Source organism: Tursiops truncatus, chromosome 17 (genome assembly GCF_011762595.2).
Source record: "Tursiops truncatus isolate mTurTru1 chromosome 17, mTurTru1.mat.Y, whole genome shotgun sequence".
NCBI lineage: Eukaryota > Metazoa > Chordata > Mammalia > Artiodactyla > Delphinidae > Tursiops > Tursiops truncatus.
In genome coordinates this window covers 53638800-53664863 of record NC_047050.1, presented here as the reverse complement: position 1 = coordinate 53664863, position 26064 = coordinate 53638800, and the positions used below count along the sequence as shown (strand labels likewise).

General features: G+C 35.1%; 1 protein-coding gene and 1 pseudogene across 3 annotated transcripts in view; both read left to right on the top strand.

Moving 5' to 3' along the window:
* CSMD3 (CUB and Sushi multiple domains 3) overlaps window positions 1-26064 on the top strand; it is a 1081491-nt gene that overhangs the window by 576830 nt on the left and 478597 nt on the right. The gene's annotated exons all lie outside the window — the stretch shown is intronic.
* On the top strand, window positions 10307-11017 carry LOC117308744 (dnaJ homolog subfamily B member 9 pseudogene; annotated as a pseudogene).

The window sequence follows — 26064 nt, the reverse complement described above, 5'->3', positions numbered from 1 at the left end:
TTTGGGTAAAAATCCAGTCTTTAAAACAGGAACGCCTAAGGATAATTTTAAGTTTTCATTGGTTTTATTTGGGTACCAGAGAAGAGAAAGGTCTGCAGCTGGTCCAGACACCTGTTGGGAGTCTGCTCTTATAAGTTTAATGAGCTGTTCTAAAATATGCATTGAGTATAGACTTGGAACAAATAACCAATATGTTATACAGGTATCCCCACTTTTTATTTTATTTTATTTATTTATTTTTTATACAGCAGGTTCTTATTAGTTATCTAATTTATACATATTAGTGTATATATGTCAATCCCAATCTCCCAATTCATCCCACCACCACCACCACCCCAACTTTTCAAACGTTTGCTTCACGCCACTTCATTTTCATGAAAGATCTACATTAGTACCTGTTTTCACTAACCAAAAGAAACCTGAAGAGGATTTTTCACTTTTACGAAAAGAAGTAAAAGATGAAAATGGCGTTCAGCATTGTTTTTCAGTTAGCTGTTGTAGAGGCAATGTGCACCCTGGGCAGTGAGAGTGACACCACCAAGCTCCTTTCCTGGGAACTACGCTCAGCATCTCAGCGTCAAGCTGCCACAGCTTTGAACTATGTCTGTTGCATCTATGCTTTATCTCAATATATTTTGTGCATCTATTAGTAAGATGTGTCCTAAGGTAATTGCTTCTTCGCTTTACTCTCTATGGCTTACAAAGTGTTTCATAGGATTGCTTTGTTTTTGGATAGTGGGGGAAACCTGCACCCCTCTTTTCACATAGCCAGAACACAGTCTTGGACACTGAGGGTTGAAAGTGAAGTGGTACCCCTCACTATTACACCTAAGAAATCACTCACAAAATATGTGTTTCTAATCTCCACAGCTCTGAGCTCTGCTGGTTGAGGTCTTACTTCCTAAGAGGACAAAGGAAGTCCACTAGGGGATGCAACAATTCCGTTTTTCTTGTGGCGGAGATTGTACCCTGACTGTATTCAGCTTCTTAAACCACCCATCAACAGGCAAATAAAGGATTTACTGTATTGGCTGTGGTGATTGACCCTGATTATAAACGGGAGATAGAGTTGCTGGTGTACCTTGGGATCAAGAAGGAGTATGTATGGAAGCCAGTAGATTTTGTAGGCTGCCAATGAATACTTTGCACAGAAATAAATTAATGAAAAATTACAGCAGATATCAACAGGTTCATAAATGGCTCAGACACTTCAATAAAGATTTTGGTCATATCATCATGACCAGCTGAAGTGGTGGCTGAGGGAAAAATATGAAACACATGGTGAAGAAAGAAATATAGACACCAAAAATGGCTTTGTAAACAATTGCAGGAAAAGAAAAAGAATGGGATAACTATCAGTATTTTCTCCCTTGCTTTGTTATGGACATGTTTGCATACGTATAGATCAGTTTTTGTTCTTTCTTCTTCTATTTCTCTACAATTTAATATAAGGCACGTTGGTGGTGGTTAGCCTTGTCATATAGGCTTTAAGATGTCAAGAGGCTTTGTGACTGAGCTAGGTGATGGGAACTAACAGTAACTGCTGCGGAAGTGCATCTTTCCTTTGGAGGAGAGAATAAACATGTCTTCATCTATTTAAAGACAGACTCCCCTGTTCAGTATTGATTTCTCCAATGGGAGGCACTCACAAGAGACTTTATGGCAAAAAAGAAGCAAAAGCTGCTGTCCCTCAACAGGCAGGTGGGTTCAGGGGCTTCATCAAATGGCAGATACATAGTTTTACCAGAGGTTTCACGGCCTTCTCCCTGAAAATTGCCTCCTTTGAGGGTTACACACAGCTGGGATTGTCAGCAGCAATTCCCAGTGATTCTTGCACTTTCTGATTTACTGAATGCTGGAAGCCACTTCCCTGTCCTATCACTCTCCAGGCTCTTCTCTGGTTTTGTAAACTTTTGATTTCCTATATTAATCCTTCTTGTCTCAATAACAGAGAAGTTTCTCTTTTCCCATTAGAACTCTGTCTGATACAGTAATTACTATATTTTCTCCTAACAAACACTTGAAATTACTGCTCTGAGGAAAATGAAAGCTTCTCTTCTCAACATAATTCATATTCCTAAAATCTCAGCTTCTCCCCATATTTTGGATAAAACTGTAGGTTTGTGTATTTTGAAAGGAGATCTAAAGTGACTTTTATCTCCACTAATATAATAGCTCTCACTGTGATAGAGGAAGACTAGAGTTGATTACATCCTGACTTAGACCTCCATTCAGCATTTTCTTCTTTTTGAATCAGGTCCCTCCACCACTTTGTACTGTGTCTATCCCGAGTGAACGAAGAATCCAGTGCTCATATAATCTGTCAAATACCAGTATGTATACTTCCCATCACTCTCGCCTACTTTCCAACAGCTTTCTATCAAGTGTGCTGTACTTTCTGCATGTGCACCTTGTATTATTCATCAAACTTTTCTCCTATCCAGCCTTTCTCCAACCACACAGTCCCATTCTTCCCAAAACTACTTTAATATTTCAAGATAAGTTTTGGCAATTTATGTTCATTTTTTTTTTCCTTCATAAGGACCACAGACAAAGGCAATTTAGTCAATTAAAAACTAGATGATTTGTAAGCACAAAGAAAGTTGGGATAGTGAGTGGAACTTTTAAGTCTCAGTGTCTTTAAAACTTCTTATGTATTGGGGGTGAACAAACTCTTTGCTGGTACTACATAAGTTGACAAGGTGTAAAGTGTGTATAGGCATTTCCTACGGTAACTCCTAACAGCAGTTTATTCGCTCTGCTCCCATTCTATATAGATCTCCTCTAATACTTCCTTAATGTTCTTTCCACTAACAGGTCATTTATAGAATCATTTAAACGATGTTATACATTCAGGAAGAGTTCCTGGTGCATAGAGGCTCTTGAGCTGTTTCTGCACACCACTTTTTTTCACATGTTTATAATGAGGCCTTTTTTCCCCCAGTTTAATTCAACTTTATTTAACAGCATTGCCTAAGTATCAGCCATTGCCCTGGAATACAATTATGTTCATCCTTTGCAGAAATAGTAAAAGAGATACATTTCTCCTATAAATGTATTACTTTAAATTTTACTTAGTCTTTCTTTGTAAAACTGAATTATTTTAATTATAAAAGCAATACATGCTTTTATATTAAAAAATAAAGATATTTTTAAAATAACATTAAACAGAAGAAAATATTGGGTTGGCCAGAAAGTTCGTTCAGGTTTTTCTATAACGTGGGAAAAAACCTGAACGAACTTTCTGGCCAACCCAATATCTATGGCTCCCATTCATCTCCAAACCTTTGCCCCAAAGTAACAGGTTTTTCATTTAATATTTTTATTTTTAATACCACTTACCACCATAACTTTATACCTAAACCTACACCTCTACTTGTTGATTTATCAGAGTTATGTAGTAACTTTTGACACCAGCAATGAAAACTATGAAATTAATGTGCTTTACTTCTCATCTTAGCCACTCCATTTTCCAACTGAAATAAGTGTATAGACATTTTTAGTTTTTTTAATTACATATGGTACTTAAAAACTTATTTTAAAACATTTTTATCAAGGAAAAAAAATCAAGGAATAAGTACACATGGTTGCAAGAACTGACGAGCTTATGATAAAAAGAGTACTAATCTCTCCTTCTTACCCCACAGGGAACATTTTAAATCTATTTTTATTTTCAGTTTTCTGGGTGCTGTTACCTCAACAATTCTAGATAAATAAATATATACCTCTATTATTTTATATATTTTTAGATTATATATATATATATATATATATATAGAGACTCTCTGGGGGAAAAAAAAAAATTAGAATATCACTCACTTACCCTACCCTCTTTCTTTTCTTTGTCTCCTCCTAATGGGAACAAAAAAAAAAAAAAAAAAAGAGAACAATGCCTTGAAAGCCAATGAAGAAAGTATATCAAAGAGAAGTGTGTATAACCAGTAGGATTATATTGCATGATAGGTAATGAGAGAAGGACTAAGAATTTATCATTGAATTTTATAAGATGAAAGATATTGGTGTTTATTACAACAGCAGCTTTTATGGAGTTGTTGGGGAAGAGGTTGATTAGAGTGGTTTTAAGAGAGAGCGAGAGGTGAGGAGTTGGAGACATGGATTTTTGACTGTTCTTTTCAGAAGACTGACTGCAAAAAAGACTAGAGAAATGGAGTAGTAGTTGGTGGGGGACACAAAATCAAGAGAAGTATTGTTTTAAAGTTCAGAGAAACACTAGCATTTTTTAACCCTGTTGGGTATGAACTAGAGAGTGAAAAAAATTATGATGTAGTAGAGAAAGGAGAATCGCTGGAATGATGTTCTTGATTAGGAGAAAACATAGATGATCTAGTGCTCAAGAGGATAGGAGATGGTAGGTGGGTAAATAGAATGATGAGAGTCTGTAAAATTTTCTTTTTGATTGATTTGGATTTCTCAGTGAAGTAGGAAATAAGGTTACCACTTGTGACTTTGTAAGGCCAGTAACAGAAGATGTAAAATAATTATCCAGGATAATATAAACCCACATCATTACTGCCCATAGGTTACAAATGATTGTGATTTGAAGCAAGATTTCCTTTTGACTGGAAAAAAGACAAGAAACTACTTAGTTTGGAGGGATATAATATTTTGAATAGATATTTTGTAATTAAAAAATAAAACCCTAGGGAGGGTGGGAGGGAGGGAGACGCAAGAGGGAAGAGATATGGGAACATATGTATATGTATAACTGATTCACTTTGTTATAAAGCAGAAACTAACACACCATTGTAAAGCAATTATACCCCAATAAAGATGTTAAAAAAAAAAGCCAAAGAACATTTGCAAGTAGAAAAGAAAATTAAAATTACATGTGAATATCTTAACACCTCATACACAGATTAAGAGACTTAATTGATGGGCTTATATTTCAAGTCAGTAATTTTTATCCAGAGTACTAGAGTTTTTAAATAAGAATGGAGAGACAGGTTCCAGGCATAATTGTGTGTATGAGTTCAGAAAGATAGAATATTTTTAGTAAACATCAGAATAATCTTTTCTTTTTAAACAATAAGAGCTACTACTTTTACTGGTCTTCTGTGAATAGAACTTTTTTTAAAAAAAACTTGCTTTTGCAATAGAAAAAATCAAGTTGCTTAACACAATAGCATGTAAACCCTGTCATTGGCTCTCTTACCTCATCTCATACTACACTACCCTTGGATCATTCTATTTCAGCCACAGTGGCCTTTTTATTGTTACGTGAATATGCCAAGCACCTACATACCTTAAGAATTTATACTTACTCTTCTCTCAACCTGCATATATGCTTATATTTCACGTACTCTCACTGTTAAAAATTTTACTGTCATAAACAAAGCACCTATGCTCTCTCATTTCCTGCATTGTTTTACTTCACAGAACTTATTACCATCAAGAAATTATGTTTCACTTATTTGTGTATAAACTTTCTCCTCCCATGTGAATATGTAAAGCCGGGATTTCAGTCTTTTTGATTTGTTATTCCCAGCACCAAGAATCATGTGTTACATGATAGTCAATAAAATTATAGAATTGAAAAAAAAATCAAACAATTAGGTACTCAAAAGGTAATTATTTTTCTTTTTATTATGATTTCTGGCAAACTTAACAATTACACATTCCCTTTTTAACATCATATAAGGCTGTCTTGTGCCATGACTGGATTTTGTTGTTTTTGTAACATAGACCATCCTCTGTGTACCTCCTTGTGTGCTTGCAGAAAGCTCATTTTTAGTATCCTCTTTATGAATTGTACTGTCAGGAGGTTTTTTTTCATTCAACATACTTATAAATTGTTTATGAATAATTATCGCTGGGTATTTTCATTCCTTTCTGGTTTTGATGCACAGTAACTTATTAGTTAACCCTCCGCCCTGAGTATATTCTAATCTTGGTGTAGCATTCTATAGTACTTCTCTGTGACTATCAGAGAAAGATTTTAGTTTTCTTTTGGTAGAAAGAAAATTCTTGGCAAGGACTGAGTTTTTAATAGATCCACAAATAGACCATCCATTCTCATGTTTGAATCAAAGACAACATGAAACTTCATATATAAAGCCACTCAATACCCACTCCCCACCTCCCCAGTTTTAGCTACTGAGGCATATTGCTGTCCCACTACCACGTAGGCTACAGTGCTACACAATAATATTTATTTATTGAATAAAATTAATACTAGTGTGTTTCTTTTGTCCCCAAAACTAATTCTAACTTCTAAAGAGTCTTTTGTTATTATTGTTATTTTTACTATTTCTTCCAAAAATCTTTAGGACCTTTATCCAAGGGAACAGAACTGGAGGAGAGTGAGGGCCACCACTTTCTAGTACAGATTTTGGATTGAGGTTAATTTTTTTTTATCTCTTTCTTTATTTGCAATAAATTTCTGCAGAATCAATCTCAAAGAGGATTGTATATGATACCGTCCTCTGTAACCAACATGATATTTGTATTGCTCTTTAGTTTAGATGGCATGGTAATATAACTAATATTTATTCATCTTACAAAAATTGATAGTGGAAACAGATATGCCCTTCAAATCACAATTTCCAACATATATTTAATTCTGTTCTGGTTGCTTTATTGTAGCATATTTATGTTATTTTTATCTGCAAATTAGAAGAAAAAGGCAATTTTGCTGAAAATATAAATAATAAAACAATTCATTTTAGACATTTTGCTAACAACTGTGTGATAAATAAAAAATCATGACTTATCAAAAGCCCATCCAGAATGTACTGTTTGGTTTCAGTATGAAGCCCCGTACATTTTAACAAAATATTTTACACTATTCAGTTAATTTATTGTTTCCTTAATGATTAACTTTAAAATTCTAACTTTTTTCAAAGCAAACTTCCAGCTATTTCAAAGGAATTTTTCCATTTCTTTTTAGTAAAAAAGTGTAAAGTGTAGTCTACCTCAGTTCTGCCATTAATCCAGTTGTTATCCATTAGAAATTATGTTCAACAGGGGCTGGGAATTTGTCTCATAACATATAAGAGTGTCTAACTTACTTATAATAGGTAGTCAATAAATACTCATTGAATGAATAATTTCCTGGCAAACTCAATAGTCTGGATCTTAATTTCCTTTTCTTTAAAAAGTTGGAGTTGAATGGGGATATCCAGGATTAACATTCAAGATTTTATCTGATAAAATTATAAAACTAGTCTAAGAATTTGTTCTTGGACCTGACAACTGAGAAATAAATTTTTAGAATTCTGCTTGTCTATTTAATCAAGGGAAGATCATTAAATTAATTTAATACCAGTGAAAGTGAACTTATTTCTGCAGTTAGCTACTATTCAGCTTTTCAGTTGAAAGTTAGATACATGCTTGTAAAATAGTTGTATACATATAATAAACCATAAATTAAAACATTATCTGACTACATATGCCACAGATTTTTTTTTCTTTTTATGTATTGTCTTAAAATATAATTTCATCCAGGAAAATAGGATTTTTCCAGGAGAAAAATCCAGAAGCCTGAAATTTCTGTCGCTCTTCATTCTTCATCATTATGACCTAATGATGTTATATTTGATAAGCATATCAGTTCTGATGTGTGTCTCTCCTGAATTGTAAAAAGCACATTTCAGTTACTCAGGCTAGAGATTTTATTCTTTAAACTGTTCACAGTGCCTCTGGCCACACTTAGAATTTAGATTGCAAAGGAATATTCAATCTTCCATCTAATAGCATTCAGCCTATTGAATATTTAATTAGTTTCCTTAAAATGGTAAACAGTTGGAAATACTTTCCTCCTAAAGGGACAGCATTCTTTTTCTATTCTCTTATGAAGCTAATATATTTTATTTTAATTGCAATACTTACAATTAACAAAGAAGACTGAATATGTTTTGTCATTTAATTCCTATTTATTTATAAAATATTACTACAAAGAACAGAAAATTGAGTTACTGTATGTAACACATTAAAAGGGGCAGTGTAGCCAAGGACAGTAGTATTGCTTGAAAGCATGGGCTATGTAGTCAAGCCGCACATCTGAATTCTTTTTTTTTTAATAGATCTTTATTGGAGTATAATTGCTTCACAATACTGTGTTAGTTTCTGTTGTACAACAAAGTGAATCAGCCATAGGCATACATATATCCCCATATCCCCTGCCTCTTGAGCCTCCCTCCCACGCTCCCTATCCCACCCCTCCAGGTTGTCACAAAGCAGCAAGCTGATCTCCCTGTGCTATGCTGTTGCTTCCCACTAACTATTTTACATTTGGTAGTGTATATAAGTCGCTGCTACTCTCACTTCACCCCAGCTTCCCCCTCCCCACCCCATGTCCTCAAGTCCATTCTCTATGTCTCCGTCTTTATTCCTGCCCTGCCACTAGGTTCATCAGTACCATTTTCTTTTTTCAGATTCCATAAATATGCGTTAGCATACAGTATTTGTTTTTCTCTTTCTGACTTACTTCACTCTGTATGACAGACTCTAGGTCCATCCACCACACTACAGATAACTCAATTTCATTTCTTTTTATGGCTGAGTAATATTCCATTGTATATAGCACATCCTAATTCTTGATTCAACTCTACTAGCTGTGTGATTTTGGAAAAGATCAACATAAACCTCAATTTTTTTTCAGCTTTAAGACTGGGTAACATATAAGATTTATTTTATAGGTAATGAGGTAACACACATAAAACATAGCATAATTCTTGAGAAAAAATAAGTATTATCTTATTATTATATATTATTGATTGATATGTATATGATCAAAAACATGACTATTGTCAAAGAGCACTGCTTTTAGTTGCGTTATGGAAAAACTGTTTAAGAAGCTGTGTGAAATGCACTTGTGGATTTATTCATTTATCATAGGCTTCACTGCTAAGTTGAGAATGGAAGCTGAATTGTTAAAACAAGAAGTTTAAAAGGTAAGAGAACAAATGATAAAATTTTTAGGCAACTTACTTAAGAAAAGAAAATAAAGAAAGTATACATGCATACAAATTATAGACCCTTGAGAATAAAATATTGAAATTAGGCCAACTAATAACCCTGCAATGGCCTCTAAGTGTTAACGTGAAAGGAAGAGTGACAGTCTCTCATTTTAAATCAAAATCTAGAAATGATTAAGCTTACTGAGAAGGCTATAGAAGGTCACGACAGGCCAAAAGCTAGGCCTCTTGCACCAGTTAGCCAAGTTGTGAATGCAAAAGAAAGGTTCTAGAAGATAGTTAAAAGTGTTACTCCTGTGAATACCCAAATGATAAGGAAAGTGAAACAACCTTATTGCTGGTAATGCAGCAGGTTTTAGTGCTCTGGAGAGAAGTTCAAACCAGTCACAACATTCTCTTAAGCCCAAACCTAATCCAGAACAGGGCCCTAACTTTCTTCAAGTCTGTGAAGGCTGAGAGAGGTAAAGAAGCTGCAGAAGAAAAGTTTGAAGTTAGCAGAGGCTGTTCATGAGGTTTACGGAAAGAAGCCGTCTCCGTAACATAAAAGTGCAAGGTGAAGCAGCAAGTACTGATGCAGAAGCTGCAGCAGGTAATTTAGAAGATCTATCTAAGATAATCAGTGAAGGTGGCTACACTAAATAACAGATTTTCGTACAGACAAAACAGCCTTATATTGGAAGAAGATGCTGTCTATGACTTTCATAGCTAGAGTGGAGAAGTCAACGCCTGGCTTCAAAGCTTCAAAGGACAGGCTGACTCTCTTGTTAGGGGTAAATGCAGCTGGTGACTTAAAGCCAGTGCTGATTTACCATTCTGAAAATCCCAGGGCTCTTAAGAATTATGCTAAATCTACTCAGCGTGTGCTCTATGAATGGAACGACAGAGCCTAAAAATAGTACATCTACTTACAACATGGATTGCTGAATATTTTCAATCTCACTGTTGAGACCTACTGCTCAGGAAAAAAAAAAAAAGTTCCTTTAAAAATACTACTGTTCATTGGCAATGGACCTGGTCACCCAAGAGCTCTGATGGAGGTGTACAACAAGATGAATGTAGTTTTCATGTCTGCTAACACAGCATCCATTCTGCAGCCCATGGATCAAGGAGTAATTTTGACTTTCAAGTCTTATTATTTAAGAAATACATTTGAAAAGGCTATAGCTGCCATAAATAGTGATTCATCTGATGGATCTGGGGAAAGTAAATTGAAAACCTTCTGGAAAGGATTCATCATTCTAGATGCCATTAAAAACATTTGTGGTCTTCAGTGCTGCCCTTTCAGGGGTTGGGGCTGGAAGTGACGCCGGGCTGAGCAGCAACAATAGTTTTCCACATGCGCGTAGGGTGCCAGGGTCAGGATATTAGAAATGAATACTTCCCAGTCAGTTTTCATCTTTGAAACCTGCATTTTAACGGTAACCGAATTAATTTTGACCTCAGAAAGTTACTATGGTATCTTAGGTGTGCCAAAGTCAGCATCAGAGTGCCAAATCAAGACGGCCTTTCACAAGTTGGCCATGAAGTGCCATCCTGATAAAAATAAGAGACCTGATGCTGAAGCAAAATTCAGAGAGATTGAAGAAGCATATGAAACACTCTCAGATGCTAATAGATGAAAAGAATATGATACACTTGGACATAGTGCTCTTACTAATGGTAAAGGACAAAGAGCTAGTGGAAGTCCTTCTGAGCAGTCATTTAACTTCAATTTTGATGACTTATTTAGAGACTTTGTTTTTTTTGGTCAAAACCAAAACACTCGGTCCAAGAAGTGTTTTGCAGATCACTTCCAGACATGCCAGGATGGTTCCAGTAGACTAAGGCACCATTTCCAGGAGTTTTCTTTTGGAGGTGGGTTGTTTGATGACATGCTTGAAGATATGGAGAAAATGTTTTCTTTTAGTGGTTTTGACACCGCCACGAATCGACATACAGTACAGACTGAAAATAGATTCCATGGATCTAGCACGCACTGTAGGACTGCCACTCGACAAAGAGGAAACATGGTTACTACATACACTGACTGTTCAGGACAGTATTTAGTCCTTTTTCTGTTCTCATTAAACCAAACTAGTTGACTCCTCTTCAGGATCTTTGATGCAGAACCAATTTTTTGTGAACTATTTTGACAAGTGCATGATTTCACTTAATTTGACATAGCTATTAAATATATTTACATTGTTTTTGACAAATTCAGCAACATTCAGTTAGTAGAGGAATAGCTAATTATTAAATTCCCTGATTAGGCAGGTTCTTTAAGAAAAGATTATAATTCTGCCTGGTCTTTTTTCTCTACCTGCCCTTGGACTTATTAACATGACCAGTTTTATTACCAAGGAAAGAATGAGTTTGCCGATAAATATTTAAAGGTTAAATTTTAAAAGTTATTGTAGATTTAAATTGTGTGAACTTGAATGCTTTTTTTTTGAGTGAAACCTTTGCTAATTTAAAATTGCGTGCTCTGTAGCATCTCTGACTCGGGTTGCAAAATGTATGTCAAACTGTATAGTTGAGTCGTTCAGCAAAGTATAGCAAGCAGTATCTTGGTTAATTTCTACTGAAAGCTTCAAAAAGGTATGGTTGAATATTTACCACAGAACCATGCAGAAGAATTGGAGTAAAGGAAGTGATTGTATTGCTCATAGACATTTAGACTGAAAGAAAGTTGAAAACTTAATATTGCCAAGAGATTGTTAAGTGGCTAATGATTTCATCCCTGGCTAATAATTTTGTAGTAGTGAAATCATAGCTGTTTTATACATTTTTTCACATTTCTTTCTTAATTGTTGGTGCTCTAGGTCTTAGTATGAATTTATGCATTTTTTTGTGTGTATGGTTTTTCCTCTTTGCACTCATCTTTAGAGATTAACTAATACCTCATTCTGTTTATAAAAACAGCCAGTAATTTCTGTGCAACCTTATTATGTGCAAAATTTTTAAATCCTAAGAAATGTGTGCTTTTGTTTTCAGATAGACTTATTTCTTTTTTTTCCCTTGAATTTTATTTTATTTTTTTATACAGTAGGTTCTTATTAGTCATACATTTTATACACATCCGTGTATACATGTCAATCCCAATCACCCAATTCATTACACCACCACCACCACCACCCCTGCCGCTTTCCCCCCTTGGTGTCCGTACGTTTGTTCTCTACATTTGTGTCTCAATTTCTGCCCTTCAAACTGGTTCATCTGTACCATTTTTCTAGATTCCACATATACGCGTTAATGATATTTGTTTTTCTATTTCTGACTTACTTCACTCGGTATGACAGTCTCTAGATTCATCTGTGTCTCTATAAATGACACAATTTTGATCCTTTTTATGGCTGAGTAATATTCCATTGTATATATTTACCACATCTTCTTATCCATTTGTCGGTCGATGTGCATTTAGGTTGCTGCCATGACCTGGCTATTGTAAATAGTGCTGCAATGAACATTGGGGTGCATGTGTCTTTTTGAATTATGGTTTTCTCTGGGTATATGCCCAGGAGTGGGATTATTGGGTCATATGGTAATTCTATTTTTAGTGTTTTGAGGAACCTCCATACTGTTCTCCATAGTGTCTGTATCAATTTACATTCCCACCAACAGTGCAAGAGGGTTCCCTTTTCTCCACACCCTCTCCAGCATTTGTTGTTTGTAGATTTTCTGATGATGCCCATCCTAACTGGTGTGAGGTGATACCTCATTGTAGTTTTGATTTGCATTTCTCTAATGATTAGTGAAGTTGAGAAGCTTTTCATGTGCTTTTTGGCCATCTGTATGTCTTCTTTGGAGAAATGTCTATTTAGGTCTTCTGCCCATTTTTGGATTGGGTTGTGTGTTTTTTTTAATATTGAGCTGCATGAGCTGTTTATATATTTTGGAGATTAATCCTTTGTCCATTGATTCATTTGCAAATATTTTCTGCCATTCTGTGGCTTGTCTTTTCAGCTTGTTTGTAATTTCCTTTGCTTTGGAAAAGTTTTGAAGTTTCATTAGGTCCCATTTGTTTATTTTTGTTTTTATTTCCATTTCTCTGGGAGGTGGATCAAGAAAGATTTTGCTGTGATTTATGTCAAAGAGTGTTCTTTCTATGTTTTCCACTAAGAGTTTTATAGTGGCCAGCCTTATATTTAGGTCTCTAATCCATTTTGAGTTTATTTTTGTGTATGGTGTTAGGGAGTGTTCTAATTTCATTCTTTTACATGTAGCTGTCCAGATTTCCCAGCACCACTTATTGAAGAGACTGTCTTTTCTCCATGGTATATCCTTGCCTCCTTTGTCATAGATTAGTTGACCATAGGTGTGTGTGGGTTTATCTCTGGGCTTTCTGTCCTGTTCCATTGATCTATATTTCTGTTTTTGTGCCAGTACCATATTGTCTTGATTACTGTAGCTTTGTAATATAGTCTGAAGTCAGGGAGTCTGATTCCTCCAGCTCCGTTTTTTTCCCCTCAAGACTGCTTTGGCTATTCGGGGTCTTTTGTGTCTCCATACGAATTTTAAGATTGTTTGTTCTTGTTCTGTAAAATATGCCATTGGTAATTTGATAGGGATTGCATTGACTCTGTAGCTTGCTTTGGGTAGTATAGTCATTTTCACAATATTGATTCTTCCAATCCAAGAACATGGTATATCTCTCCATCTGTTTGTATAATCTTTAATTTCTTTCATCAGTGTCTTATAATTTTCTGCATACAGGTCTTTTGTCTCCCTAGGTAGGTTTATTCCTAGGTATTTTATTCTTTTTGTTGTGGTGGTCAATGGGAGTGTTTCCTTAATTTCTCTTTCAGATTTTTCATCATTAGTGTATAGGAATGCAAGAGATTTCTGTGCATTAATTTTGTATCCTGCAACTTTATCAAATTCATTGATTAGCTCTAGGAGTTTCTGCTGGCATCTTTAGGATTCTCTATGTATAGTATCATGTCATCTGCAAAGAGTGACAGTTTTACTTCTCCTTTTCCAATTTGGATTCCTTTTATTTCTTTTTCTTCTCTGATTGCTGTGGCTAGGACTTCCAAAACTATGTTGAATAATAGTGGTGAGAGTGGACGTCCTTGTCTTGTTCCTGATCTTAGAGGAAATGCTTTCAGTTTTTCACCATTGAGAATGATGCTTGCTGTGGGTTTGTCATATATAGCCTTTATTATGTTGAGGTAGGTTCCCTCTCTGCTTACTTTCTGGAGAGTTTTTTATCATCAATGGGTGTTGAATTTTGTCAAAAGCTTTTTCTGCATCTATTGAGATGATCATGTGGTTTTTCTTCTTCAATTTGTTAATATGGTGTGTCACATTGATTGATTTGCGTATATTGAAGAATCCTTGCATCCCTGTGATAAATCCCAATTGATCATGGTGTATGATCCTTTTAATGTGTTGTTGGATTCTGTTTGCTAGCATATTGTTGAGAATTTTTGCATTTATATTCATCAGTGATATTGGTCTGTAATTTTCTTTTTTTGTAGTATCTTTGTCTGGTTTTGGTATCAGAGTGATGGTAGCCTCATAGAATGAGTTTGAGAGTGTTCCTTCCTCTGCAATTTTTTGGAAGAGTTTGAGAAGTCTGGGTGTTAGCTCTTTTCTAAATGATTGATAGAATTTCACCTGTGAAGCCATCTGGTCCTGGACTTTGGTTTGTTGGAAGATTTTAAATCACAGTTTCAATTTCATTGCTTGTGATTGGTCTGTTCATTTCTTCCTGGTTCAGTCTTGGAAGGTTATACCTTTCTAAGAATGTGTCCATTTCTTCCAGGTTGTCCATTTTATTGGCATAGAGTTGCTTGTAGTAGTCTCTTAGGATGCTTTGTATTTCTGTGGTGTCTGTTGTAATTTCTCCTTTTTCATTTCTAATTTTATTGATTTGAGTCCTCTCCCTCTTTTTCTTGATGAGTCTGGCTAATGGTTTATCAATTTTGTTTATCTTCTCAAAGAACCAGCTTTTAGTTTTATTGATCTTTGCTATTGTTTTCTTTGTTTCTATTTCATTCATTTCTTCTCTTATATTTATGATTTCTTCCCTTCTGCTAACTTTGGGTTTTGTTTGTTCTTCTTTCTCTAGTTCTTTTAGGTGTAAGGTTAGATTGTTTATTTGAGATTGTTCTTGTTTCTTGAGGTAGGTTTGTATAGCTATAAACTTCCCTCTTGGAACTGCTTTTGTTGCATCCCATAGGTTTTGGATCATTGTGTTTTCATTGTCATTCGTCTCTAGGTATTTTTTTATTTCCTCTTTGATTTCTTCAGTGATCTCTTGCTTATTTAGTAACATATTGTCTCTAGGTATTTTTTTATTTCCTCTTTTATTTCTTCAGTGATCTCTTGGTTTTTTAGTAACGTATTGTTTAGCTTCCATGTGTTTCTGTTTTTTATATTGTTTTCCCTGTAATTGATTTCTAATCTCATAGTGTTTTAGTCAGAAAAGATGCTTGATATGATTTCATTTTTCTTAAATTTACTGAGCCTTGATCTGTGACCCAAAATATAATCTATCCTGGAGAATGTTCCGTGTGCACTTGAGAAGAATGTGTAATCTGCTCTTTTGGGATGCAATGTCCTATAGATATCAGTTAAATCTATCTGGTCTCTTGTGTTTTTAAAGCTTGTGTTTCCTTATTAATTTTCTGTTTCGGATTATCTGTCCATTGGTGTAAGTGTGGTGTTAAAGTCCCCCACTATTATTGTGTTAATGTCGATTTCCCCTTTTATAAATGTTAGCAGTTACCATATGTATTGAGGTGCTCCTATGTTGGGTGCATATGTATTTATAATTGTTATATCTTCTTCTTGGATTGACACCTTGATCATTATGTGGTGTCCTTCCTTGTCTCTTGTAACATTCTTTATTTTAAAGTCTATTTTTTCTGATATGAGTATTGCTACTCCAGCTATCTTTTGATTTCCATTTGCATGGAATATCTCTTTCCATCCCCTCACTTTCAGTCTGAATGTGTCCCTAGGTCTGAAGTGGGTCTCTGGTAGACAACATATATATGGGTCTCGTTTTTGTGTCCATTCAGCGAGCCTCTGTCTTTTGGTTTGGAGCATTTAATCCATTCACATTTAAGGTAATTATCGATATGTATGTTCTTATTACCATTTTCTTAATTGGTTTGCGTTTGTTTTTGTAGGTCCTTTTCTTCTCTTGTTTTTCCCACTTAAAGAAGTTCCTTTAGCATTTGTTGTAGAGCTGGTTTGGTGGTGCTCAATTCTCTTAGCTTTGGCTTGTCTGTAAAGCTTTTGATTTTACATCGAATCTGAATGAGATCCTTGCCAGGTAGAGTAATCTTGGTTGTAGGTTATTCCGTTTCATCACTTTAAATATGTCATGCCACTCCCTTCTGGCTTGTAGAGTTTCTGCTAGACATCAGCTGTTAACCTTATGGGAGTTCCCTTGTATGTTATTTGTCATTTTGCCCTTGCTGCTTTCAATAATTTTTCTTTAATTTTTGCCAATTTGATTACTATGTGTCTCAGCATGTTTCTCCTTGGGTTTATCCTGTATGGGACTCTCTTTGCTTCCTGGACTTGGGTGGCTATTTCCTTTCCCATGTTAGGGAAGTTTTCCAGTATAATCTCTTCAAATATTTTCTCGGGTCCTTTCTCTCTCTCTTCTCCTTCTGGGACCCCTATAATGTGAATGTTGTTGTGTTTAACATTGTCCCAGCGGTCTCTTAGGCTGTCTTCATTTCTTTTCATTCTTTTGTCTTTATTGTGTTCTGCAGCTGTGAATTCCACCATTCTCTCTTCCAGGTCACTTATCTGTTCTTCTGCCTCAGTTATTCTGTTATTGATTCCTTCTCATGTATTTTTCATTTCAATTATTGTATTGTTCATCTCTGTTTTTTCTTTAATTCTTCTAGACCTTTGTTAAACATTTCTTGCATCTTTTCGATCTTTGCCTCCATTCTTTTTCCAAGGTCCTGCATCATCTTCACTATCATTGTTCTGAATTCTTTTTCTGGAATGTTGCCTATCTCCACTTCATTTAGTTGTTTTTCTGGGGGTTTATATTGTTCTTTCATCTGGTATATAGCCCTGTGCCTTTTCATTTTGTCTTTCGGTGAATGTGGTTTTTATTCCACAGGCTGCAGGATTGTATTTCTTCTTGCTTCTGCTGTCTGTCCTCTTGTGGATGAGGCTAAGAGGCTTGTGCAAGTTTCCTGATGGGAGGGACTGGTGTTGGGTAGAGCTGGCTGTTGCTCCAGTGGGCAGAGCTCAGTAAAACTTTAATCCACTTGTCTGCTGATGGGTGCTGCTGGGTTCCCTCCCTGTTGATTGTTTTGCCTGAGGCAGCCCAACACTGCAGCCTACCTGGGCTGTTGGTGGGGCTAATGGTAGACTCTGGGAGGGCTCACGCCAAGGAGTACTTCCAGAACTTCTGTTGCCAGTCTCCTCCTCCTCACAGTGAGCCACAGCCATCCCCTGCCTCTGCTGGTGACCCCCCAACACTAGCAGGTCTGGTTCAGTCTCCTGTGGGGTCACTACTCCTTCCCCTGGGTCCCAATGCACACACTACTTTGTGTGTGCCCTCCATGAATGGAGTCTGTGTTTCCCCCAGTCCTGTTGATGTCCTGCAATCAAATCCTACTAGTCTTCAAAGTCTGATTCTCTAGGAATTCCTCCTCCCATTGCCGGACCCGCAGGTTGGGACGCCTGATGTGGGGCTCAGAACCTTCACTGCAGTGGGTTGACTTCTGTGGTATAAGTGTTCTCCAGTTTGTGAGTCACCCACCCAGCAGTTATGGGATTTGATTTTATTGTGATTGTGCCTGTCCTACCATCTCATTGTGGCTTCTCCTTTGTCTTTGGATGTGGGGTATCTGTTTTGGTGAGTTCCAGTGTCTTCTGTTGATGATTGCTCAAAAGTTAGTTGTGATTCCAGTTCTCTCGGAAGAGGGAGTGAGAGCGGAATTATTTCTTGAGTTCCGCACTTTTCCATGTTCTCTCAGAAGAGGGAGTGAGAGCGGACTTATTTCTTTAGTTCCGCACTTTTCCATGTTATACTCCATATGAGTATTAATCCTGTGGATATGTATTAAAACTAGTAAATATCTCATATAACTTTGTGTGTGAAAGAAATATAATATTTACAATATGAAAAATGTATGTGATTCATGGGAAGAGCAAAACATCACCATTAACAAGAGTTTGGAATAAGTTAATTCCAACTCTCATGGAGGACTTTAAGAATTTCAGAACTTCAGTGGAAGAAGTCACTGCAGATATGGTGAAAATAGCAAGAGAACTAGTATTAGAAGAGGAGCCTGAAGGTGGGACTGAATTGCTCCAATTTCATGATATGCTTTAACAAATGAGAAGTTGCTTCTTATGGATGAGCAAAGAAAGTCTTTCTTGAGATGGAATCTACTCCTGGTAAAGATGCTGTGAAGATTCTTGAAATGACAGTAATGGATTTCAAATATTACATCAACTTAGTTGATAAAGCAGCAGCAGGGTTTGAGAGAAGTGACACAATTTTTGAAAGAAGTTCTCTGGGCAAAATGCTATCAAACAGCATCATATGCTACAGAGAAGTCATTGGTGAAAAGATGAGTCAATCGATGCAGAAAACTTTATTGTTGTCTTATTTTAAGAAATGGCCACAGCCACCCCAACCATCAGCAACCACCACCCTCATCTGTCAGCAGCCGTCAAATTCAAGGCAAGACTCTCCACCAGCAAATATTATGGTTAGCATTTTTTAGCAATAAAGTACTTTTAATTAAAATATGTAAATTTTTTAGACATAATGCTATTGCACATTTAATAGACTGAAGTATAGTATAAACATAACCTTTATATTCACTGGGAAGCAAAAAAAAAAGGTGACTTTCTTTATTGTGGTGTTTGGTGGAAACGAACCTACATTATCTCCGAGGTATGCCTGGAAACAGGTTTGAGGAGGAGCTGGCTGGATATGGTTCTCCAGGAAAGAGTGCTGGAATTCTACACGGGTAGCTACTATAAACTCCACCACAATCAAGAGGATAGGAAATTAAGCAGCATCCTCTGAAAACCCTAAGGACAAAGACATATCACTGTAACTAAAGTGAGTGACCAGATAGCCAAGACTGGGAAGCTTCTTCCATTGGAGTTGCTTTTTCAGCACCCATAAAGCTTGAGAAGTGATTGCTGTAAAAATGCTGGGAGGTGGGGGCGGCGGGCAGTGCACATCTCTAAAGCCTTTACTTGTCAGCAGAAAAAAATCAGTCAAAAGCATCAGTAGACTGGTATTTTCCTTCTGCCAGATATCTCACAATACATATAATTGGTATAATGTAATTAGCATACAGAATTATAGCTGCCAGGGAACCTGGTAAATATAGTTTTTACCTTTCTGGATGCTGCTGCACTGAAAAGGTAAATTAGAAATTTGTGGGAATAAACACTGAAAACCAAGTGACCATATCACCACACATTGATTTATTTTCCCTATGAAAAGCAAAATGGTTATTAAGAAAAAAATTAGCAAAATTTTCCTTTAGTTCTTATTTCTTTCTCATCTTCCTTTTGTGATTTAGGAGCTAAGCATGTTCTCAGAAGTCATAAAATAAATGCCCTACCTTATCTAGAGTCATTTTGTTTATTAATTATTATTAGTGTATTTCTTAAGGACTATGAAGTTTTTCAGTAGAATATAAAAATATTTGAAGTCTGTAAAAAATTAAAACAACTTCAAAATACAAAAGGAAAACCTGGAATTGACATTAGTCAGTTTTTATTTGGATATCTACACATATTCATTTTATATTAACTTCATTAATTATACAATCTCATATTCAAGAAAGGTTTATTACTATGAAAGCAATGTGTTGGCTAAAGTTCTTATTTCCCAAGCATTCCTGTGTATCCATGATGATTTTGAAAAAAATCATAGCCAAGTGTAATAAATTATATAGTATTAAAAAGGTCAAAATCAGTATTATACAAATCTTACCTTTTAGGGAAAAAATGCATAAACATATTGTTGTGTATTATAATTGGAATGTATGGCATATGATTGAGACTATTTTCTTCCTTTTAAAGAAACACAAGCCTACTAACAAATTAAGCCAATTTACAGTTTATCAATTTGTTCCACATATGTTCTGCAACAGCTGATCAGGCTCGGCTTTATAAAGCTGTGCTCACTTTTGCTCCAGCTACTGTATGTACTGCATCCTCCTTTCATTCCCCAATGCACACCATTTTCAGAGCTGTATTTCTAAATCAGAGATGTGGCCAGGTCATTTACCTGCTTGAAAACCTTGAATAACTTCATAATGTGCCCAGGATAAATCCAGGCTCCTCAGTGTGGCTCCCTGAACCATTTTCTCTAGCCAGATCTGCCTGCATACCTTTCCTGCACTACACCTTAGCCATTCCTGTGTCTGTCTTTGTGTTTGTGATGCTGTCTGCACTTGGAAATGTGTCTTTATTCTAATTTGGCTGACTACTCTTCACCCTTTAAATCACCCAATTCTGTGAGGTTTTATCAAATCATCTATGCCCAAAGTCATTTTATTTGGTAATTAAAAACAAGTAACCAACTAAATAAGTAGGACAGAGTAATGAAAACATAATTCCTATACTAAAGACAGTTCTAGTCTCCCTTTTAATTCTCCATGTGACATTATGACTTACTGTCATGACTTTTATAATTACAGTAATTGAATCAAGATAGGTATTTTAAATTTGTGAATGTATTTACTGAATGATAAACACTGTATTTTAGTAACAAGAAACTTTCCTCCAGTGTTCTTCGCTTAAAGAAATGAGTTAAAAGTTAGAAATAAATTACTTAGCTTGAATTGTACTATTATAATATATATGCATTAATATATCCAAAAATGACATGGGAATTATGTATTGTGTGTAAAGCATTATTGTTCAAAGACTGATGATATTCATAAACTTCCTTCTGATTTAGAAATTCTTGGATTCAGTTTAGGCTGTCAATGATATTCCTTCAGCAATAATCTTTCAACATAACAAAGACAGCTGTTTGTAGTGTGGACAAATTGCTGCAGTATGTTCAACATGCTGAAATTTCTAAAAGTACATCTGAAACAGATTTTTTATTTTATTTTATTTTTTAAAATTTATTTTATTTATTTATTTTTGGCTACATTGGGTCTTCGTTGCTGCACCCGGTCTCCCTCCAGTTGCGGAGAGCGGGGGCCACTCCTTGCCGCGGTGCGTGGGTTTCTCGTTGTGGCGGCTTCTCTTGTTGTGGAGCACAGGCTCTAGGCGCATGGGCTTCAGTAGTTGTGGGACACAGGCTCAGCAGCTGTGGCTCACAGGCTCTAGAGCGCAGGCTCAGTAGTTGTGGCGCATGGGCTTAGTTGCTCTGCAGCATGTGGGATCTTCCCGGACCAGGGGCTCAAACCCGTGTCCTCTGCATTGGCAGGCAGATTCTTAACCACTGCACCACCAGGGAAGCCCTGAAACAGATTTTTTAAATGCTCATTTCTTTTTAGTTCTCTTCTTTAAAATGAAAATCTTTTCATAAAGATAAATTTAGTCTGCTGTATGTAATAACATTGCCTAATAGACCATTTCATATATTTAAGATTCTTTTCAGGAAATGATTTTACTTAGCAGTTATATAATATTTGCTTACTTGTATATCTATTTATATTATCTTGTTTAATCATTTGTTTGTAATGAAATATCATGGCATAAGGGGCAGGTAATTGTTTTACTTGGCATATTCCAGGAGGTATACAAAATTGAACCAAATATTTATCACAGTGATTTTTATTTATATAATGCAAGCATTCTGGAGAAAAAGCATATGGCAAAGACAGTTTATTTTCCTTTTAAAGAAATACATTTTTTAAAGTCCAATGTACATTTTAAATATTAAATGAAGTTTCACACTACCAAAGAGCCTTCACAATTTTACATTTTTCTAAAAATCTAAAAGAAACCACATGATATTTGAAAAGGGGAAATTGTTAATTTCAACACCTTTTCATTCCTCTTCCTCTACCTAATCATCCTTCAAGTTGCTTCTCTTGAATCTTGTAAATTCTCTAAAAATGTAAGCATATTAATCTTGTTTTAAAATAAGACAAAAATCAATTGAGATTTAGATAGTACATTTCTTTAGGGTTTCTAAAATGTAAGTAATTAGTTTATTTTTGCTATCAGACAATAAATGCAAAAATATCTAGCCTGTTGCTTAGAATATAGAAAACATAAATAAATAATCATGGCATAGGTGCACAGTCCAAAATACTCTTATGTGTGAAGTGACTTATCATTAAGAGAAGATTTTTATTATCCAATCTAATTTCATTTTTAAATTGAATTTTAAACTTACTAACAGTAAATTCTTTACATGGATAAGCTTATCAGTGATAATGGCAATGATGTTTTATTATGTATGGCATAAGAGAAAGCATTCTGGCACTACCATTTACAGGTTTGGTGGCATTGATAAGTCCTTTATTCTCTCTGAAACATACTTCAGTTTCCCCTTCTGTAAATGGAGAAGACAAGGAAGCTTGTTAGAATTAAATGAGATAGTCAATATGGATGAAAGCATCATATACACTGAAAGATACTATATAAATATTCTTCTTATTCATATCATTATTTCTTAAATTTTGTTTTAAACTGCATCACATCCATCAATTTCTCACATTAGTTACTACAGTAAAAAGTTTTTGCCTCTTAAATATAAATCCATGGGAATAATTCCAAATGAATCAGTTTAAAGTATTGCTACTTATAAAAATGTACTCTTTAGTTACACTCACTAAGTAGTATGGATCAAAATGATTTAAAATTATATATGGGAGAGATGTCACTGCAGTTTAACTAAATTTTCACAAAACATTAAAATATCCATTCTGATATTTCCAAAAGGATTCTTTGAAGTTTTTCTGTGTATATACACAGTCACAAGAAAATATTAATCCCAGTGATTGAGATGTTATTACTTTGTTTCCTTATTGAAAAGTGACTCAATACATAGCTTTATTTAGAAATTAAAGTGATTCTTCACTAAGACCAAAGTAATCTTTGTATGAATTAAAACTAAGTCATTAAGAAATTCTATATCCAGCTCTCCTCCTTTGAAAATAATTGTCACTATGTTTTTGTTTTGTTTTTTTTCTGGGAGAGTTTAAGTTTTAATAACTTTGCCATATCCTTAACAATATGAAGAACTTTTAAACTATTTTCTACTGCAAGTTTATTTGCTTTTGTGTATTAAGATTTGGTTTGCCGTTATTTTCAGCATAGTTTTTGTTCTTTTTTCCAACCACATGTACACATAAGCACTCACACACAAGTACATGTACATGTGTACACACAGGCACTTATATGAATATGTACTAAATATGCCTTTATGTCCACTAGCACCAGGTGCATGTTTTGCCAGGCCCAGTGCAAAATGAAAATGTTGGATCTCTTGTTCAAAATAATTAAGAATTTCAAGATGGCAGGAAAAAAAAAAAGCATTAAACCGAAAGTGAGGCTTTTCTGAGAGTGGGGCCCAGTGTGATTGCACAGGTCACACATCCACTAAGTAGGCCAGGCTGTTCACATTCTCTGCAGGAAAACTATGCAATCTTCAAAAGTAGTTAGCCTTCATTTTCATTTCCTTGCTATTGAATCTGTTATGTATGAGGAGGGAAAATGGTAATAAAATACCAGTTAGTGCTATTAATGTTACTCTATGATCTATCTAGTATAGCTATAGGTTATACACATTTTTTTTAACTCCTCAAGAGTAGAATATGGATCATGTTTCTATTCCCTGAACTTGGGTATAGTAAAATCAAACAATTGTCTTTGTACCAGTTAGTAAATAACTTTTCTCATCGGTTAAATTTCTGAAGTGTTACACAGTTAAGTGATAGGCAAGAAAAAATATCTATTTCTTAAAATACAATATCCAAACTGTACTTTCAACCCATTGTACAGACTTCCCTCTCATGGGAAGAAAAAAACCTTAAAACTTTCTACCTAGCATAAGGACTAAACTCTAATCAAGTAACTTAAGCATCGATTTCCTGAACAGATGTATTTTGTGTATATCCTATTTGCATTTAGAATAACCTGTCAGACATTTTTGGACTCTGGGGATAACAGAAAAGGAGGCACTAATAATGAAATGTTGCATTATACGCCTATGCAAAAATAATTTCAATATGAAAGTGTTACTACACTATTTTATAATTTTAAAAGAATTTTACCAGAAATCTGAGTCCTCGTCAATCAACTCTATATCAGCTTTAGTATATATGCACTAAATTATATGTATATTATGTGGCAGATGGGTATGGATGGGGTAAAGGTAGGAAATTAAGTGGTAACACAATCTGTCTTATACCTGAACCTCTTGAAAACAGAAACATATGTCATCTTAAAGGTCTTTTTTTCCCACTATCTCAGAGGAAATTATACCTGTTTTTGTCAAGCCTGTTGATTCCATTGCTTTTCATTTCTTATGAGACCACCCTTCATCAATTTTCTGTTATTTCACAAATATCTTTAAAAATTTTCACCGGCTTCTTTCATTTTAATTTCTATTCATTCCTCAACCCATTACAACTCGTGTACTCTACCTAAATTGCCTGAATTACTCAAATAATCTTTTTTTGCCTCCTTTTTTTAAAATTATAGACAGATAGCGTGAGATGTACTCTTGACAAAAAGTGTCCAGTGCTGTCAACTATAAGCACAGTGTTGCACAGCAGATCTCTAAAACTTACTCATCTTGCATAACTGAAACTTTAAACCTGTTGAACAGCAACTTACCATCCCCCATCCCCACCCCAGCCCTGGCAGCCACCATGCTACTTTCTGCTTCTATGAGCTTATTTTAGATGCCTCATATAAGTGGAATCATATCCTGTTTGTCCTTCTGAGACTGGCTTATTTCACTTAGCAAAATGTTCTAAAAGTTCACCCAGGATGTCATATATGGCAGGATTTTCTTCTTTTTTATTCCATTGTGTGTATATACCACATTTTCTTTATCCATGAATCCATTAATGGACATTTATGGTTGATTCCATATCTTGGCTATTGTGAATAATGCTGCAATGAACATGGGAATGCGTATATCTCTTAAAGATCCTAATTACAATTCTGTTGGATAGATACTCAGAAGTGGGATTGCTAAAATACACAAAGAATGAGTCAAATGCTGGCTTGTTCTTTTGGACTTTTTTTTTGAAAAATAATATTAAGTGCAATAAAATATCCTTCACTTCACATTTGACTTGCACAGTCTGATCACAACGAGAGCCATTTTTGAGAAAAACTATTTAATGGTTTCCCACTTTTCTCAAGGGCCTCTCAAAACTTTGAAATTCAAATATGTCTCTTCTGAAGTACCTAGTGTGTTATCATTATTTTGCAAGACTTACAAAATTTACTTTCCAAAAATGTTGCATGAAGAAGCTATTCACTAGTGTTAAATTATTGGAATTCTTGCATAATAATAATTATATAAGTGGTCAGCTCATTGGTGAATAATTTCGTATTATGAGTATTGCTTTGTTATGTGAAGATTTTTACTGAACACTTACATACCAAGGACTTCCCTGAATAATTGGATGCAAACATCTGTATCTTTTGATCCACTACTTGGAAGGATTATTTAATCAGTCTTTGAGATGCAAACTTCAAATGTATAAAATGGATGGTTAGTCATTTTAAATATTAGTAGACTTTCTACTTCAAAAATGCCAGACTGACATAAGCACTTATGGAACCCTGGGCTAATCTCCCCTCCCCTCAACATTCATCTGCAGCAGTGATACCACAATTTATAAACCAAGGTCAGGTTATATCACTGTACACTTTCATGTTCATTACTGATCAAGACTGTTTTTCATCTAGCTATCACAGTATCATCAGAATGCAATCATAGTTCTAAGAATAGGAGATGAGTTTATACAATAATTTACATTAATAAATAATCTACTTCAGACACTAAATGTTTTAATCTGCAGTAAAGATCTGCATGGGTGGAAATATAAGCTATAGTAATGGATTCATAAACTCACTACTTGGAAAAGGTCAAGAAAGGTTTTTCTTCATTGTTATCGTATTCCTTAACTGCATAAATGAGATATACAGCTAAAGCTTCCTTTAGAATAGTAGGAATTAGTCCTAAGGAATCAGGGTCACTCGT